Here is a 19,639-nt window from a genome sequence, read left to right as displayed (position 1 = left end):
CCCCAAATATACTTTACATCGACCCCTGGATAATACCGTTGTCGTTTCCCCACCGGTACCTGGTGAGAAAGGGTGAGGTAGACTGATTCTGGGTTATCTTCTTCTGCTTGAAGTAGCTCCAGAAGGGAAACAAACAAAGTGATTGAAAGCCACTGCTTTAGACTCTGGGAGGAAATAAATGAATACTTGGCGCGCTTCGCAAACAGCCTCCAAACGGCACGTGGAGACTCATTTCCCTCGGGAGATGCCTGGCAATAAGTGCCCACACTTACTTTTTCCAACCCCCACTCAGCTGCGGTCTCTGTAGTTGTAGCGGGAACTAACAGAGGCCGACTGATCAGGTGGCAGGGCAGTGACCAGGGGTGGGGGCCGGGCGGGGTGCTCCTGGAGCAAAGGTTTCCGAGCAACTGCAAATACCAGTGGCAGAGCCTCAAACAACACCAAGCTCTGCAAAAAGTGGCCATAGCTGGCAGCTTAAAGTGTCTGTTTAGGGTTGTGATGGCTGCTGGTTGCACATCACTAAAAGGCAAGTGCCCATGAAAGCCCCAAGCGACTCTGGGAGACTGGTCACTTGGGGGTTTCTTTGGGAATTGAGTGTTTAGTAATCCCCCCAAAATGGCCTGGGCTGACTTGAGGTACCATTGTCGTCTCTTCCTCCTCTGTGTGCCTTGCCAAATTTTATTTGTATCTCTGTTACAGCACTGTATTCTTTCTTGCTGTTAAATAGGAAAATTAACAGACATCTTAATTTGATTTTAAGGTTTTTCTTGTTGTGGTGTGATGGATCACTTTTGTGTGGCCTTTCTTGCCGTGGTCTTGTAATTCCCACCCAAGTGATTGGGTGGAACTGTATAAATAAGGTAATTGTGACCTACCAAGGGTATCGATCAGTTTTTCCATCCCACTAGGCTTAAAATGAGCCAAGCCAGAGATGGGAAGAGAGGATCTCATCATCACCGAGGAAGAAGAGCCAAGAGCAAAGCCTGCCCTTTGGATCTGGGAACCCTGTGCTGATAAGCTCCCGGAACCAAGAAAGGGGGTGGGGAGCTGTAACACTGAAGATGGTGAGAACCAGTGACAGAGAAATGGCAGGAGACACTGGCAGGAGATGGCGTGGTGGGCTTCGCAGCCCACAGAGCAGAAAGCTGAGTGCCTCCAGGCAGGAGGCTTGTTGGCAAAGTAGGGTGTCTCTGGGCACTTGATGAAGCTAGGTTTGCTGGCCCATGGAGCTAGAGCTGAAGAAACCTTGGTGGTGTAGTCGTTAAGAGCTAGGTCTGCTAACCAAAACGCTGGCAGTTCAAATCCACCAGGCATTCCTTGGAAACTCTATGGGGCAGTTTTACTCTGTCCTATAGGGTCGCTATGAGTTGGAATCGACTTGATGGCAAGGAGTTCGTTTTCATTTGTTCTTTCAGAGCTAGAGCTGAGCGCCTTCGGGCTGAGACTTGCTGGCAGAACGGGGTGCCTGGGGCACTTATCGGCAGAGCTAAAGAACTTTGTAACATTTACCCCATCACGGTAGAGGCCAGGCCAATGGGCTGAATGAAGGTCAGAGAAAGAACTGCCTTTGGGCATGCTGGAAAGGGGCTGTCCTGATCTAAGAGCTGTATCCTGAGTGTTCCTGAACTTTAATTGTAACCTGTTAAAATCATAACCTGTAACCTAATAAACCCATAACAGTGAGTATTGTCTGTGAGTTTCATGTGGGCATTGCAACTACTTCTCAAACTCAGCAGAGAAGTAGAGAGTGCTGTTGGAGGGATGGTTGGTGCCATGGATTGAATCAGGTCTCCAAAAAAATGTGTGTATCAGTTTGGCTGGGCCATGATTCCGGGTATTGTGTGATTTTCCTATATGTTGTAAATCCTGCCTCTATGATGTTAATGAGGGAGGATGGGCGGCAGTTGTGTTAGTGAGGCAGGACTCAGTCTACAAGACTGGATTGTGTCTCGAGGCAATCGCTTGACATATAAAAGAAAGAAGCAAGCAGAGAGACAGGGGGACCTCATACCACCAAGAAAGCAGTGCCAGGAGCAGAACGCATCTTTTGGACTCAGGGTCCCTGTGAGGAGAGGCTCCTAGTCGGGGGGAAGATTGATGAGAAGGCCCACTGAGAGAGAAATCCTTCCCCTGGAGCTGACACTGAATTTGGAGCTGGCCTTGAGCTTGGACTTTTAGCCTAATTTACTGTGAGAAAATAAACTCTTTCTTAAAGCCATCCACTTGTGGTATTTCTGTTATAGCAGCACTAGATAACTAAGGTGTCAAAAATGGCAAAAAGGTTGGAGGGTAGAGGCATGTCTGACCTTGGCTTCATAGGAATCAGCCTCGGGCTGCCGATCTTGATTCTCCTTCCACCTTGTGAAATTAGAAGAGGTCAGATGCCGCCCACCCCACCCACACTGTTTTTACCCTTGTCCACGAAACCAAATATTAACCATAAAAAGCCTGACTCAAACTGTGAAATCATGCCAGAAACTGCTCTACAGAAATGTAAATTTGTCTTCTTTCTGTGAGTTGCTCTCATTTTTCTCCTACAACATGTGAGCTTCCTCTAACAAGAGGTTTCAGTTTTCTTTTACTTTCTGCTTAGCAACCCCAGAAGGAAGAAGGACTTCTCTTTCTTAGTATCGTATATAAGTCCAGGGAAGGCTCTGATGGGCAGATCTGGGTTGCATGGCCATCTCTGTGGTGAGGGGACAAGGGGCTTGTGATTGGCAGTACCATCAAACTGGAGAGAGGGGATGGGAACCAAAGCAGGGAGAGGAAATTGCCCTGAAAAAAAGGGTATGTAAATGCTGTTCCCAAAAATAAGGATGAGGGTGGAGCCGAGCGGATTTGAGCAGACAAAATAGTAATTGTCAACGTCAATGTGATACCACATGTAAGGCCATAGTGCCTGGTATCTAAATGGATGTTAAACTGAGTCACCCGTTTCCTTCCCTTTTGGCAGCCCTAATTCCCCTGTTCTTGGTGCCTCCCTGCTCCTTGCCCAAATATCCTTGCCCCAGCTGCACCGCAGTCACTTCTGAGACTATTGGGAAACTACAGTCAAAGAGGGCTGAAAGGGTTCCTTTAGGGGCAAGAGAGAATTGTGCCTTTGTTCCGAAACAGAAGATAAGTTTGTGGGGAAATCAGAAAGGTATGGTAAAAGAGAAAGGAAAGATGTCACTGAGAAGCCGTCATGGGTCCTAGCCTCTCTGTGCTTGAGGAATTATAGGTGGGCGCACAGCAAGTCCCATTAGACTTAGTGGCAGGGTTCAGAGAGGCATCAGTAGGGTGACAGGCAGGGCTTCTTCCCTTCTTTCCTCCTCCTCTCCTCTTCTGTTTTCACAGCATCAGAGAGCTCCAGGCAATGTTACTTCCTGTGCCAGATCCCCGGCACAGGGAGGCCACAACCAACGGCTGAGATACTTGGGCAGGAGGCAGAGAGTACTTTAAACCATCTAGATAAGGCCCAGTGCGGGCATATCAGATTCAGCCCAGTAACCTGTACCAGGGGCTGTTTTTGAGTCAAGGGCAAAGAGAACAAACATCTTGGGGGTGGGGGTGGAGGTGAGGGAGGATTGTTGATGGACCAGGGCTCTTCTAGGCCCTCTGAGTGTGCAGTAGTAGCAGCCCTGGCAATAGATTCAGTGCCAGTAGAAATCATTTACTCCAGGATTGGGAGAAATCAACACCTATGCAAGGATTTATGCTGAGTTCTCATTTTATTTCCCACTGAAAGCATATTCCAATAAGTCTAGCAGAATGGAGAGAAAGAAGTAAATATGGTTCCCGCTGTTGCTGTTAGTTGCCGTTGAGTCCATTCCAACTCATGGTGACCTCATGTGTGCCGGTTAGAACTCCTCCAAAGGGTTTTAAAGGCTGTGACCTTTTGAAAGAAGATTGCCAGGCCTGCCTTCTGAGGCACCTCTGGATGGGTTCCAAATGCCCACCTTTTGGCTAGTAGTCAAGTGCTTAACTATTTGTTCCACTCAGGGAGCGCTATATGGTTCCTAAGCCGTGGTATTTTCAATCACCTCATATGCATGCAAAAGCTGGATAACGAGAAAGGAAAATAGAAGAATTGACAGATTTGAACTGTGGTGTTGGTGAAGCGTGTTGAATACGCCGTGGACTACCAGAAGAATGGACAAATCAGCCTTGGTGGGAGCACAGCCAGCATGCTCCTTAGAAGCGAGGATGGCGAGACTTCATCTCTCTTACTTTGGACACATCATCAGGAGGGAGCAGTCTCTGAAGAAGGACATCATGCTTGGTAAAGTAGAGGGTCAGCAAAAAAGAGGAAGACCCTCAATGAGACAGACTGACACAGTGGCTGCAACAATGGGCTCAAACATACCAGTGATTGTGAGGACGACGCAGGACCAGACAACGTTTGGTGCTATTGTACATAAGTTCTCTATGAGTCAGAACCAACTTGACAGCACCTAACGACAACAACAACAAAGTTTTTGGCCATAATGAAATGGGGGGAGGGCCTAACTGGTGCAGGAGTTTGGGTACAGGAGAGAGGTGGTCACGGTGGCAAGCTAAGAAGTCCCTTTCCATGCAGCTGTGGTGTAGAAGAAAGAGAATGGGACATAGCATCAGGAGATCTGGATTTAAAACCTGACTCGGCCACTCACTTGCTGTGTGATCTTGGACAGGTCACTTTCCTCCTCTGTGCCTCAGTTTCCTCATCTGAGAAAAAATGAAGACAACGATACTTCCCTGGATTGTTGTCAGAATTAAAGGAGCAAATACTACCTTCCCCAGGGTGCTCTAGAATGTGTTGCAATTTGACAGAGCTGAGTTCGAATCCCATTCCAAACTAGAGAAATAGAGATACTTATGTGTGAAATGATGAGACACCTGGAATTCCCTTCAGAATTATACAGAGATGTGGATGGAGTGTTACAGAAGTCAGACTGGCCATGAGCTGATAATGGTTGAAGGCAGGTGATGGATACCTGGGGTTTACTGTACTAATTTGTCTACTTTGTATACACAGGAAGTCCTCTTCTTGCAGGGTTCTGATATGCATCGATTTCAGTTACTATGGTTTAGTTAAATGACCTTGGTCCCTCCGGCAACACAATTCAAATTTCAGTTGTCACAGTATATTAACTGTGCATAATTGCGTAAAGTACCAACTCTGCTGCTAGCTCTTCAGTCCACAAATTGCTGCATAAATAACAGATGCCCATCGTCATCAATGATCAATCATGTCACTTCTTTCAAAGAAGTGGTTATTGGTTACTGCCCAACTGGTGTTCAGAAAAGCATGTGTTGTGTTTTGCCTGATCTCCCAGTGACAAACCCACATGACATTTTACAAAAACGTATAACCGAAGGAAGGAATTGGCCAACAAAAATGAAAGTGTACCAAAGAAATGGAAAGTGATAACATGGAAAGTGCCTTTTGAGCTGAACATAACGGAAGTTTAGAAGAAATAGCTCACTCTGGGAATGTTGATGCTACCACCGTTGTGAAGACACCGTGTACCTGTGCAGGCAGAGGAACTTAGTTTAGGTGAACTCCTTGACATAAATGAGCAAAGTGGTTGTGACTCTAAGGATGAAATGTACCAGAGATAGTGGCACCGGGAAATGTCCTTAAAGCTCAAAGGATAAAATGTTGGAAATTGATCCAAACTTAGAAAGGAGTATAACAACTGCCAACATACAGAAAAATGTCCACTCCCTATCGTACATTATACGTCAAAAAGAAGGCAAACACTATTCAAACTACTCTTCATAAGTTTTTTTTTTCGTTGTAAAAATTTATGTAACACAACATTTGCCAGTTCAATGTTTTTCCCGTGTAAAATTTAGTGATACCAATTAAGTTAATCACGCTGTGCGTCAGGGTTGTATCCTTTCACCACACTTACTCAATCTGTGTGCTGAGCAAATAATCCGTGAAGCTGGACTCTATGAAGAAGAATACGGCATCAGAATTGGAGGAAGACTCATTAACAACCTGCGTTATGCAGATGACACAACCTTGCTTGCTGAAAGTGAAAAGGACTTGAACCACTTACTGATGAAGATCAAAGGCTACAGCCTTCAGTATGGATTACACCTCAACATAAAGAAAACAAAAATCCTCATAACCGGACCAATAAGGAAAATCATGATAAATGGACAAAAGATTGACGTCGTCAAGGATTTCATTTCACTTGGATCCACAATCAACATCCACGGGAAAAGCACTCAAGAAATTAGATGACACATTGCATTGGGTAAATCTGCTACAGAGGACCCCTTTAAAGTATTAAAAAGCGAAGACGTCACCTTGAAGACTGAGGTGCGTCTGATCCAAGCCATGGCGTTTCCAGTCACCTCATATGCATGCAAAAGCTGGGCAATGAGTAGGGAGGACCAAAGAAGAATTCTTCCCTTTGAATTATGGTGTTGGGGAAGAATATTGAATGTACCATGAACAAACAGATCTGTCTTGGAAGAAGTACAGCCGGCATGCTCCTTAGAAGCCAGGATGGTGAGACTTTGTCTCACATACTTTGGATGTGTTATCAGGAGGGATCTGTTCCTGGAGAAGAACATCATGCTTCGTAAAGCAGAGGGTCAGCAAAAAAGAGGAAGACCCACATGACATTGTGTAATGAGATGGAATGACACAGTGGTTGCAAAAATGGGCTCGAGCATAACAACGATCGTGAGGATGGCGTCGGACCAGGCAGTATTTTGTTCTATTGTACCTAGGGTGGCTATGAGTCGGAACCAACTAGAAGGCACCTAACAACAACAGCAACAACAGCTGTACAAACATTACCAATAATTGTTGCCAAATTTTCCACCACCAGGAGCAGAAACTCACTGTTTCCTAAACAATGACTCCCTGGCTTCCCTCCTCCTGTGCCTAGTAACCACAAACAAACTTCGGTCTCTATGCATTTGCCTTTTCTAGAGATTTCACGTAAGTGGAATCCTACCACATACATCCTTTTGTGACTGACTTATTTCATTTCGTATAATGTTTCCACAGTTCATTCATGTTGTAGCATCTGTCAGGATTTCATTTCACTTTACAGGTGACATATAGCATATTTCGTTTGTCTGTTCCTCTGTTAATGAACACTTAACTGATAAGTTTTTTTACAAATAAATAAAACACTTTTATTTCCAATGCTTTAATGTTTTAAATTGCAGTGTGCTAAATAAACATTAGTTTTAATCTTTTTTTTTCATTTCTCTATATATTCATAATTGATGGTAAGAGAGTTTCTAATGTTTTGACAAAAAAATTTTAAAAGTCACGAAGCAATAATCATTTTTCCATTGATTCTTAAGATAGTTTTTGCATGGTTTGAGCTTTCACGGTCATTTTTACAGTCCCGTACCACCATGCAGGCAGAGCCAGGGCTGGCAACAGTTAACATTTTTCAATACGAAATCTTTTTTTCCCCCTAATTCTCTTTCAACTACTTTCTTAGGAAGATTATTTAACCTTCCTTAGCCTCCTCATCTGTCAAATGGGGGTAATAATAGTGCCTACTTCACTGGTTGTGAAAATTGAATAAGCTAACACATGTCAAGTGCTCAGCAGAGTGACTGCCGTAAGTAACACACTCAGGGAATGCTGGCTGCTGTTTTATTTACACACCTTTAGCAGAGGAGGGTAGAAGACACTAGGGGATAGAGAGGAACAGTGTTTTGTCACAGTAAGCACCGTAGTGCCATCAGATGCCTCAAAGAAATTCCTATTTTCACACTTTTTGAAAATGCTGCTCAAGTACTGCACAGGATTTCGGCACAGCTCTTTTTCTCTAGAAGCCTCCACTTCTGGATAAAAAAAAAAAACTCGTTAATGTAGGTTAGTGTTTCTCAGATTTTTTTTTTTTTTTCATTATCACCTCAACCCCAAGGAGTCTTTTTTAAAAGGTCCCTGGGTGATGCAAATGGTGAATGGTGTGTGCTCAACTACTAACCTAAAGGTTGGTGGTTCGAACCCCTCAGCAGGACTGCAGAAGAAAGAGTTGGCAATCTGCTGCCATAAAGATTACAGCCAAGAAAACTCTGTAGAGCAGTTCTCTGTAACACACGGGTCTCCATGAGTCGGGATTGACTTGATGGCAAAAGGTTATCTTTTTTAAGGAATCTTTTTAGACATTTTTTTTTCTTAACACATCCCTTTCCATAAAACTTTAATGCCATAGATATCCTGTATACTAAATATTATAAGTATATTCTTATTTTACACATAAAAAGAGTAAAGTCTGCTCCCCTGTCTTGGTCATCTAGTGGTGCTGTAACAGGAATACCACAAGTGGATGGCTTTAACAAAGAGAGATTTATTCTCTCACAATCTAGTAGGCTACAAGTCCAAATTCAGGGCATCGGCTCCACGGGAAGGCTTTCCCTTTCTGGAAGCTCTAGAGGAAGGTTATTCTCGTCAATCTTCCCCTGGACTTGCTACTTCTCCGCACAGGAACCCCGGGTCCAAAGGATGCACTCTGCTCCTAGTGCTTCTTTCTTGGTGGTATGAGGTCCCCTTGTCTCTCTGCTCGCTTCTCTCTTTTATATCTCAAAAGAGACTGGCTCAAGACACTGCTGCTAATCCATCTTATTACATCATAGTGATAGGATTTACAACACTTAGGGAAATCACATCAGATGATAAAATGATAGACACTCATACAATACTGGGAATCATGACCTAGCCAAGTTGATAGATATTTTGGGGGGACACAATTCAATCCATGACACTCCCCAACCAATTTTCCCCTCTTCGGGACCATATGGCCCTTGTTGAAAATGTGTGATGTAGATGAAAATGTAGCAGACACTGTTGATGGCCAATGCCTTTCTAATGTCTTTGTCAGCAGCCCCTTTCGTCTCCCTACTTCCTACCCCACCCGACTCCAGCCCCACCCACTGCTTTCTCCTTTCCCTGCCTTCCACATGGTCTTACATTTCACTATGTCAATGAGGCAACCCCGTTCTCCCTCTGCTAATGATTGATTAGGAATGGGCCTGTGAAATTGCTCTGGGAGGTAGCTTTGGGAAAGATTTTTTTCACAAATAAAAAAGGACACACAGCCTGAGAGGTCAGATAGCCATCAGGTATCTTTTCCTATACACATGACCCTGGACTTGGACATGACCATCATAAAGTAGAACTTAGTATGTTTTCAAGGCTCATTCATGTTGTAGCATCTATCGGGATTTCATTTCACCGTACGAGTAATACTCCATTATATGTATATAGCATATTTTGTTTGTCTGTTCCTCTGTTAATGGACACTTTCCTGATAAGTTCCCTTCACAAACAATGGAAGGTAGAAGGAACACCATTAGAAACTGTCCAGGAGAAGCTGGCTGCACAAGGGCTAAAGTACCCATGGGCCGCAGTGAAGACTGGAGGCACATGGGTGACTTTGCAAACAACGTTTCCTTTGTTGGTGTTAAAAGGACTCAAAAGAGGATTTGCTGCGTTTGGTATCGTAGGAGCTGAACTTTTACTGGAGTCCCTGTGGTATCGTGGGAGCTGAACTTTTACTGGAGTCCCTGTGGTATCGTGGGAGCTGAACTTTTACTGGAGTCCCAGAGTAAAAACAAGAAGCATAGCTGAAGACAGTACCTGGAAGTGTCTTAGTGGCTTCTTAACCGTCTTAAAAAATAAGATTTCTGTATTGTAGACTACTTGTCTGTGTGCTTGTCTTTAACTAATAGTAGTAAGATTTCATAAAATAAGAAAACTTAAAAAATCCTCATAACTGGACCAATAAGCAACATCATGATAAATGAAGAAAATATTGAAGTTGTAAAAGGTTTCATTTTACTTGAATCCACAATCAACGTCCATTGCAACATTGCGCAATTGCATTGGGCAAATGCGCTGCGAAAGATCTTTAAAGTGTTAAAAAATGCCACTTCGAGAACTAAGGTGCGCCTGACACAAGCCACGGTGTTGTCAATCACCTCATATGCATGTGAAAGCTAGACAATGAGTAAGTAAGACTGAAGAAGAATTGATGCCTTCGAATTATGGTTTTGGGAAGAATATTGAATACACCATGGACTGTCAGAAAAACGAACAACTCTGTCTTGGAAGAAGTACAACCAAAATGCTCCTTAGAAGCAAGGATGCTGAGGCTTTGTCTCACATACTTTAGACATATTATCAGGAGGGACCAGTCCCTGGAGAAGGACATCATACTTGGTAGAGGGCCAGCAAAAAGGAGGAAGGCCGTCATCGAGATGGATTAACACGGTGGCTACAACAATGGGCTCAAACATAGCAATGATTGTGAGAATTGTACAGTACTGGACACTGTTTCATTCTGTTGTACCTATGGTCACTACGAATCAGAACTGAGTCAATGGCACCTAACAACAACAACAACAAAAGGGCATGCAAGAAGAGATGGCCTGACTTTCCCAATGGGTGTTGTCATGTCTCAGTGTGAATGTGAAGGTAACTCTAGCAGAACTCTTTTGTCCATGAGGTGAGTTCGCTTAATGGCCTGACATGCTGAAGATGCAGAATGGAGATACCCAGGGTTCTCCATGACACCGAGTCACCAAACTAATCAACACAAGGCAGCTGCCTATCCTGGGACATCTTGAATATGATTTGGCTTGCTAAGTCAGTGTTTCAAGTTATTTATTGCCAAAAGGATCCGAAGTTATGTTTTTAAAAAAACTATGGGCAATAAAATAATTTTGAACAAAGATATTAATATAAAGCCAAAGTATTCTCATGAATTGAGGTTTGCTGCGTTTTAGAGACAAAGATGGAAAACATGTTCTCTTCCATTCCTGGACAACCTCATTTGTATCCATAGCTCCAGCACCCAGACTCTGGACTATCTGGGTTTGAATCCTACTCATTTCTTGACCAGCTGGATGGACTTGGTAAGCTACTTTTTGAGGTGTCAGTTCCCTTTTAAGTAAAATTGAGGCAGGAATATCTGTACTATATTGTGAAGATTAAAAGAAATCACGTGAATAAAACGCTTAGAAGAGGTCTAGCTCATATATATTGAATGTTAATAAGTGGTTGTTTTTATTACCAAATCTCTTATGCTGATGTCTCTCTCTCCAGCCCCGTCTTGTCCCATATTTTCTCTGGATATTTTCTTTGGCATTTTTCAGTGTTGTTGTTGTTGTTAGCTGCCATTGTGGCAGCCCCAACTCATGGTGACCCCAGGCACAGTAGAACAAATTGCTGCGCTGTCCTGCGCCATCCCCATGATAAGTTGAGTATTGAACCTTTGTGATCCATTGGGTTTTCATTGGCTGATTTTTGGAAGTAGATCACCAGGCCTTTTTTCCTAGTCTATTTTAGTCTAGAAGCTCCACTGAAACCTGTTTGGCGTCACAGCAACAGACAGGGCTCCAATGACAGTTGGGTGGTGGCTGGGGATGAGTTGCATTGGCTGGGAACTGAACCCAGGTTCTCCACGTGGAAGGCAAGAATTCTGCCACTGAATCACACCAATGCCTCATTTCAATGTGACTCAAATCTAATTCATTCCCTGCCTCCCCTAAACTACCACTTCACCGTCTATGCTCTTGATCCCAGTGAAGGTCCATGTTGACTTCTCAGTCTAGAATGTACATTAATACCTTTCTGTGTCTTTAAAAAATGTGTCTGGTGGCTAGCTACATGGAGCTACCTGATTAGTCTGAGATGTCAAGGTGGAAGAAACCCTGAAGGGACTTCAGAGCCAGAAGTGAATGCAGGGGATCATTATGGTGAACCCAGAAGGCACTTCTGTCAAGAGCATCACTGCCAACTCCACCACCACACAGTACACCAATCTCATGCACAACTTCATCTTGGAGGACAAAATTGACCCTCAGAATGACCTCACCTTCCCTGAATTCACTTCAAGAAAAATGAAATTATGGTTGCACCAGATAAAGACTATTTCCTGATTGTGATTCAGAATCCAACTGAATAAGCCACTCTCTTGGCTCCCTGTGTTATTCCTTAATTTAATGCCCTCCAAGAAGAATAGTGTTATCCACGCCCACCAGCCACAAGTGGAAATCATCTAAGAGCCCACATATACCACTCTAGTGACCAAGGGTGGGCTGGCCGCTTCACCCATCCCAGCAAAGGACTCCTTCTGCTGCACCAACCACTCCTGAGTTCTCAGCCAAGGGTCTTCTCCCTCCAGGAGGATCCTCTCTCTGGTTACTTCAGGGGTTTGGAACAAGAGCTTGTGGGAAGTCCACACCTGGCTTCCTTCTGACCTTCAGTTCACTTGTTGCCCTTGGAAAAGGATTTTTCTTTAACTAAAAATAACCAAAATGCTTGCTTACTCTTATATATATATATATATACACACACACATATCTGGTATGGCCCAGTTCCTTGAACCCTCAGGTGCTATAAATGTCCTCCTCCCCTGGTCTCTCATAGCACTTTGTATCTTTAATATCACCTTTTAATTATGAGTAAATTACTATGCTGTCTTCTATTCTAAACTGTAAGCTCCTTGCAGACCAAGACTTTAATGGACACTTACTGGAAGGTGGCATGACATCCTTTCTGCCATTCCCTGACAGTACCCCCATTTTTCACTCAGTTATTTACTCTCTGGTTCATTGGCTTTGGAGATGACGCAATCTCCAGTTCCAGAGGTGGGTCTTTCTTGTCTACAGGTAATCCCATGCTGTTTGTCAAGGCAACTGGTTCAGGTCTGGGTTTCTGAACCAATCAATGCATGACATTCCTCTGGACACAGGGATTGGGTTTGGAAGCAGCATGTGACTCAGTTTGGACCAATGAAAAATGAAGTGAGCTTTGCTAAGTGTTTCTGGGAAAGAAGTGTCTTTGCTTTTAAAATTCAACCTCCAATGGATAAACAAAATGTGGTTTATACATATAATGGAATATTACTCAGCCATAATGAGAAATGAAGTCCTGCTCCATGCTACAACATGAATGAATCTTAAAAACATTATGCTGAGTGAAATAAGTCAGCCACAAAGGACAAATATTGTATGATATCACTTAAATGAAATAGGCAAATGGATAGAGAACAAAGCCTATTAGTAGTTACTGGGGGTGGGAGTAGAGGGCAAGGGGAAGTCATTGCTTGGGGGGCACCGAGATGCTGTCGATGATGGTGGAATAATTTGGAAACGTATAGGGATGAGTTTTGGTTTTTATAGGGATGATGATTGTACAACATGATGAATGTAATCAATGTCATTGAATTTTATATGGAAAAACTGCTGAATTGGAAAATGTTTTATTATACATATTTTTTACCACACACACACAGATCAACCTTCATAAGAGCTTTCCTCTCTTTTGTAAATGCTAGAATCTTAAAAAAGCCATTTTGACACAACTAGGGAAACCAGCCTGAAAATGAAGCCAGTACACAGAGGGGAGATGACGCAGGAGCCACGGAATTAATCCAACCCTGAAGCCCACTCACCTTCCGAAGCCAAAACAACTGCTTATTAAGTTGGAGCCAAGTTCTCTGTGACTTGCAACGTGAAACGTGCTGCTGAAACAAGTGTCCTCCACGGTATTTGTCCCATGGCAGACATTCTACAATGCTTGCTGGGTTGGATGAACCCATGATTCTAGCAGCTCCCTCCTGACTCTCTGGGTCTTACCTGCAGAACTTCTCTGTTGGCACTTTTCCTACATAAGTCTTTGCCCACTCTGATCCCCAGGTGAGTGTGAGGCTTCTGGTAGGATTAGGTTATCAATTTCAAATACTGAAGCAGAGCTTTCTGAAGTGTCAAGAATGTTTGTGTCTACCCCGTCCACCTCTCTCTTGGAAACTCCTTGATGAACACTGGCAAATCTTAACTCACTGACTCCCCTTTTTCTAGACTTTGAACTGCAGCCTTATAGATTATGATTGTAGTTATCATTTCAACATACTTTCATGAAGTTTTAAATTTATTACTTCCTGGTGGTAACTTTGAAATCTTCTAAAAATAATAAATAAACTGTCTACAGATCACATTTTAGGATGGGTTATAGTTATTAAATATTCAGTCAGCAAATAATTGAGTTGCAAAGTCCCATGCTATGTAATGATATAATTTTTAAGAAGCTTCTTGTGGATAATTTTCTTTATTCCTGGATGTGGACTATTAAGAGCTCTATTGTCAGTGGGTGATATTTCTGGACTTGAATATCTTATCCTTTGATTTCCTCCTGCCCCCGTCATTTATTATTTTAACTGGTACTCCTTTATCTTCTTGTTGTTGTGTACCATTGACTCAATTCCAATTCATAGCTATACTATGTGACAGAGTAGAACTGCCCTGTAGAGTTCCTAGGCTGCAATCTCTATAGGAGCAGATTGCCAGGTCTTTTCTCCCATGCAGCCACTGGGTAGGTTCAAACCACCAACCTTTTGGTTAGCAGCCAAGTGTTTAACCATTGCACCACCAGGGCTCCTTCTCCCTTATCTTTGACACATAATAGGGTCAATGAACTAAAACATAGCAACAATCATGAAGATGGTACAGGACTGGGCAATGTTTTATTCTGTTACGTATAAGGTCTCCATGAGTAGGAGCCAAGTTAATAGCAACACACGACAACAACAATAGGGCCAGAAATTGGCAATAACTCTAATCAGACATCGATAGATAGGCCCAGGACCTAGGATATGGTCTGACATGAGAGTATCACCCAACCACACTGCCATGTATTGTGCCTGGCCAACCAGTTAGATCATCTCTCAGAGACCCTGAATGTGAACCATAAATAGAGCGGGATATAGAATGAGGGATGAAATGATTGATAAATACAATTACTTTAAAACTAAGCACTTCTGGTCATCTAAAGAACAGATAGAGAGTGAAAAGACAAGCCACAAACCAGGAGAAAATATTTGCAACATTATATGAGTGACTGTTATATAAAAGAATGTCTATAAATTAACACAAAAAAGACAGACAACCCAATAGGTGTATCAAAAAGTTTTGAACAGGCACAAAAGGGGAAATCCAAATGGCTAATAAACAATATAAAAAGATATTCAGCCTCATTTTTAATTAGAAAATGTAAATTAAACCCACTAGACACCATTATACATCCACCAGATTGGCAAAATTAAAAACGTCTGAAAATAACAAATGTTGCCAAGACTATGAAAGAAAGGGAACACAAATACACTGCAAGAGGGAGTATAATTGGTACAATTACTTTGAAAGGCAGTACGGTGTAATTGAATAAAGCACCCTATGACCAATCAATTACACTCCTACAAATATACCCCAGAGAAATCTGTTGAGATGTGCACCAAGATATGTATGTACAAGAATGTTCATAACATAATAGCAAAAAATAAAATAAAACAAAAAAACCCAATACCCACAAAAAACAGAAACAATCTAAATATCAGTGATAGAATGGAAAAATAAATTATGGTATAGTCTTACAATGGAGTGCCACTGAGCAAGGAAAATGAATGAATCATAGCTATGTACAGCAGCATGGTTAATTCAAATTGGCAGGAAGTGATAAGAGTATGAAAGAGCTATGTGTGTACATTGTCCTCATTGGTTCGTGGCTTTGCCTTCTGGGAGGTTCTTTCTCATCCTCTCTCACAACATTTGAAGTGAGCTTTGTATTAAGCCCTCTTTGGAGCTGTGCAGATTCACAGTCTGCTTCCTGCTAGTGAAGATGTCAAGGCCAAGTTTGCTTTAAAGCTTAAACATTTTTAGACTTTTTCTGATGAGGCTTGTAGTTTTTTTGCAATATAATTCCCTCAAAAACTTAGAAGATATCTGTCAGTTCCATGTGCCAGTCATAACTCACAGTGTTCTTTTCTGGACATAGTTCTTAAAGTTTTTGTTTTTATTTATTTATTTATTTTTGCTTTCTTGATCAACCAATGATTCTCTCTTATTTTAACAGGTGGTGCAAATGGTTAACACACTCAGCTTCTAACTGAAAGGTTGGAGGTTCAAGTCCACCCAAAGGCACCTTGGAAGAAAAGCCTAGTGATCTAGTTCCAAAAAATTAGCCGTTGAAAACCCTCTGGAGCACAGCTCTCCTCCGGGACACGTGGGGTCACCACCAGTCAGAACAACTTGACAGTAACAACAGGTGGACCTTGCGTTCTTCTGAAACAACAGGCTTCATGCAAAACCTTGGACCCTTAGTATCATCTTTGTCATAGACCTGGCATTTGATTTGGTTGACAGGTCTTAATGGGCTTTTGAAAAATGAGCCACCATAGTTTGATCACTTCTTGTACAGAAGCAACGGAATTTTCTAACACTGTGAAGACCCAAATTTCTGGACACTCTCTGCAGTTGGATCAATTCTTGTGTGTACTCTTTCTTGTAATACCTTGCTAACAAGCAGGAAGGATAGCACACGGTAACAATGTGCGCCTCTCCAACTGTGTCCTCTAGAGCTAAGAGTCTGTTTTTCAAATGATTCCAAATGACACTTTTGCCAAATGCTTTTGGCATGGCATAACAAGGGACACTGGCTTTCCTGTGTGCAGTATCAATTTTCTCATCTCCTAATTGCCACGTCACATATTTTCAGTTTTTGTAACAGCAATAGCATACTTTTGGTACCAATTTCTGCAGTAGTTACAATAAGGTTAGGTTAACCTAACAAAGAGGCTGATCAATAATCCCATAGCCTAAAGAAGTTAGAAGCTTAGTTCTCTCTCATCTAACAGTCCGCGATGAGTGTTCCAAATGAGTGACTCTGTTCCACCCAATCATTCAGGGAACCAGGTTTCTTTCATCTTGTAGCTCTTCCGTCTCCTAGGCCTTAACATCGTCTACATGGTCATGGTTGAGCTATCACCATATCTGGATTCCAGCACATGGGAAGGGGAGGAGAATGGGGACAAAATGCACCCAGCTCTTAAGGTATAGGCCTAGAAGTGGCACAAAATGCTTCTGCTCACATTCCTTTGGAGAAAGCTTAGCCACTTGGCTGAATCTAACTGCAAGGAGGGCTGCGAGATGTGACCTGGGTGATGGGGAGAACAGATTTTGGTGTACGACGAGAGCCGTATTACCTCAAATTTTTCAGTCTCGATCTTCACGATGCTTTGCAGCTCTGGGAACAGAATGAGACTCTGACCATAAAATCAGAGCCACATAGCAGACTAGAACGACAAGAGAAAGCTCTCTTCTCATGTATCTTATCTGTAAAAAAAAAAAATCAAAGCAATTTCACTAGCACCTTGCTGAAATGGTGAAGAATTAAGATCTTGAAAAATTTCTATCAAGCAAGACATGGGAAAAGGAAACTAATTGTACAGGGCCTGTTATTACTAATTTAAGACATATAAAATTGCATAAGTACACTCCTTGATAAAAAAGAAAAGCCTAGCACAGTGCCTGACGTAAAGTAGGCACCTAAGTGTCGGTTCCCCTCCCTATGAGCTCCCTTTCAGCACCTTTATTCCTCTCCAGGGGCTGCCCTGGCTCACCTAAAGGAAGGTGATGGGATTCAGGAGAGAAAGAACCTACTGCTGCTCAGGGAGCCCAGCGGCTTAGAGAGCAAAGGGCAGAGCCAACACAGCTTCCAGGGTTGCCTGGTAATGGGAAGGATGCCACCCCTGGGGAGCCGTACCCTGACCGCCAGTATGACACCCACAGAGCCTTCTTCTCACTCATCAAGTTCTCTCCTGTGGCAAGTCCTTTCTCAGTCTTCTCTTCTCTCCAGCCTCATTACTTTTCTGGTCCAATTCCTTCTTGCCAAGCACTGCCCCTGCCTGTAGTAGACAGGAAGCCTTGCCTGTAGGAGCCGCAGCAGCAGGGTAGTGAAGGCAGATGGGCAGGGGCTGGGGGAGGGGGCGTTCCTCGCTTGCTCCCACTGCATGCACCCTCTGCCAGGCTGCAGGGAACAGTCATCTCCCAGTGGCCACTCTCGCTCTTGTTTGTTCTAGTTAGGCAACTCTGACACTGCAGGAAAGTGATGTGATAGATTTTTCCCAGTTCAATCTGGCAGCTAAATAGATGCCTCTATTCCCGGATGTTTGAGTAATTCCTACCTGAGTTGCCTAAACCAAAGGCCACTCACGTTGAATCTAAAGCCCTGTATCGAACTATGTCCACTGTCCAGAGGAGACCAGCCACAAGGAAAGGACAGGACGGTAAAGAAATCGCCATCTGGAAAATTCCCTGCGGAAGAATAAGCACTAGGATCATTATTATTCTGTGGTCTGTGAAACAACAACAACCATGAAAAAAAACACGAATTGATGCTCATTTTAAGTCAAGTCTCATGCTAGGTGTAGAGAAGAGCACTGGAGGAAGGCCTTTACTTTTAGTCCTTCAGGTGGACAAGGAAAAAACAGACAAGACAAAATTATTCTAAAAGAAAATAGGTTCACTCGTGACCCCCTAAAAGATACATTGATGTCTGGCATCTACAAACATAACTTTGTTTAGAAATAGGGTCTTTGAAGATATTGTCAGTTAAGTTAACCCGAGATCGTACTGGCGTAGAAAACCCACTGCCATTGAGTTGATTCTGACTCATAGCGACCCTATAGGACAGGGTAGAACTGGCCCATGGGTTTTCAAGGCTGTAATCTCTATGGGAGCAGAATGCCACCTCTTTCTCCCACAGAGTAGCTGGTGGGTTTGAACCGCTGACTTTTCAGTTAGCAGCTGAGCACTTAACCACTGTGCCACCAGGGCTCCCTTACTGGAGCAGGGAGGGTCCTAACCCAGTCTGAGTGGTGACCTTGGAGAAGAGACACAGAGAGACAGGCACACACAGGGAAGACATGAGAGAGATTAGAGTTCAGCACCTCCAAGCCAATTGTTATGGATTGAATTGTGTCTTCCAGGAAACCCTAGTGGCTTAGTGGTTAAGTGCTACGGCTGCTAACCAAAAGGTCGGCAGTTCAAATCTGCCAGGTGCTCCTTGGAATCTCTATGGGGCAGTTCTACTCAGTCCTATAGGGTCTCTATGAGTCAGAATCGACTCAACGGCAGTGGACTTTGGTTTTTGGTGTGTCTCCCAAAAATACGTGTTGGAATCCTAACCCCAGTACCTGTGGGTGTAATCCTATTTGGGAATAAAGGTCTCTTTGTTATGTTGATGAGGCCTTATCAGTGTAGGGTACGTCTTAAACTAATCACTTTTGAGGTATAAAAAGAGCAGATTAGGCACAAATAGGGGACAAGGTAAGCCAAGGAACTGAGCAACGAGCAACGCCAAGGCCAGAGGAGCTGAGACAGGACCTTCCCCAATGCCCACACACAGCCTCCTCTAGAGCCAGTGCCCTGAATTCAGACTTCTAGCCTTCTAAACTGTGAGAAAATAGATTTCTGCTCCTTAAAGCCACCTACTTGCGGTATTTCTGTTACAGCAGCTCTAGGTAACTAAGACAACCTAGGAACACTGAGGACTGCTGGAAGCCATCAGGAGCTAGGAAGAGGCATCGGGAGATCTGGCCTTAGAGACTAGAGAGCATGGCCCTGCCGGCACCCTGAATTGAACTTGTAGCCTCCAGAGCTGTGAGGTAACACATTCCTGTTGTTTTAGTTTGTGGTCCTTTGCTACAGCAGCCCTAGCCGACGAATGCGGAGAGGTCGTTAGTACCGTAAGTCAGAGTGAAGATAGTGGGCAAATGACTCCTGGAAGAATTGAGTTTGCTGTTTCTAATTCATTCATTCGTTCACTCCACACTCATTAAGTACCAACTATGTC

The 19,639-nt window shown here is 43.3% G+C and overlaps 1 pseudogene; it reads left to right on the top strand.

Moving 5' to 3' along the window:
- Positions 1-10,392: 10,392 nt before the first annotated feature.
- On the top strand, positions 10,393-12,085 carry LOC135228669 (dynein light chain roadblock-type 1-like; annotated as a pseudogene).
- Positions 12,086-19,639: the final 7,554 nt, after the last annotated feature.

Source organism: Loxodonta africana, chromosome 25 (assembly GCF_030014295.1).
Source record: "Loxodonta africana isolate mLoxAfr1 chromosome 25, mLoxAfr1.hap2, whole genome shotgun sequence".
In the NCBI taxonomy this organism is placed as follows: domain Eukaryota; kingdom Metazoa; phylum Chordata; class Mammalia; order Proboscidea; family Elephantidae; genus Loxodonta; species Loxodonta africana.
Note: the sequence above shows the minus strand (reverse complement) of the source record. Positions and strands in the feature narration are given on the sequence as shown.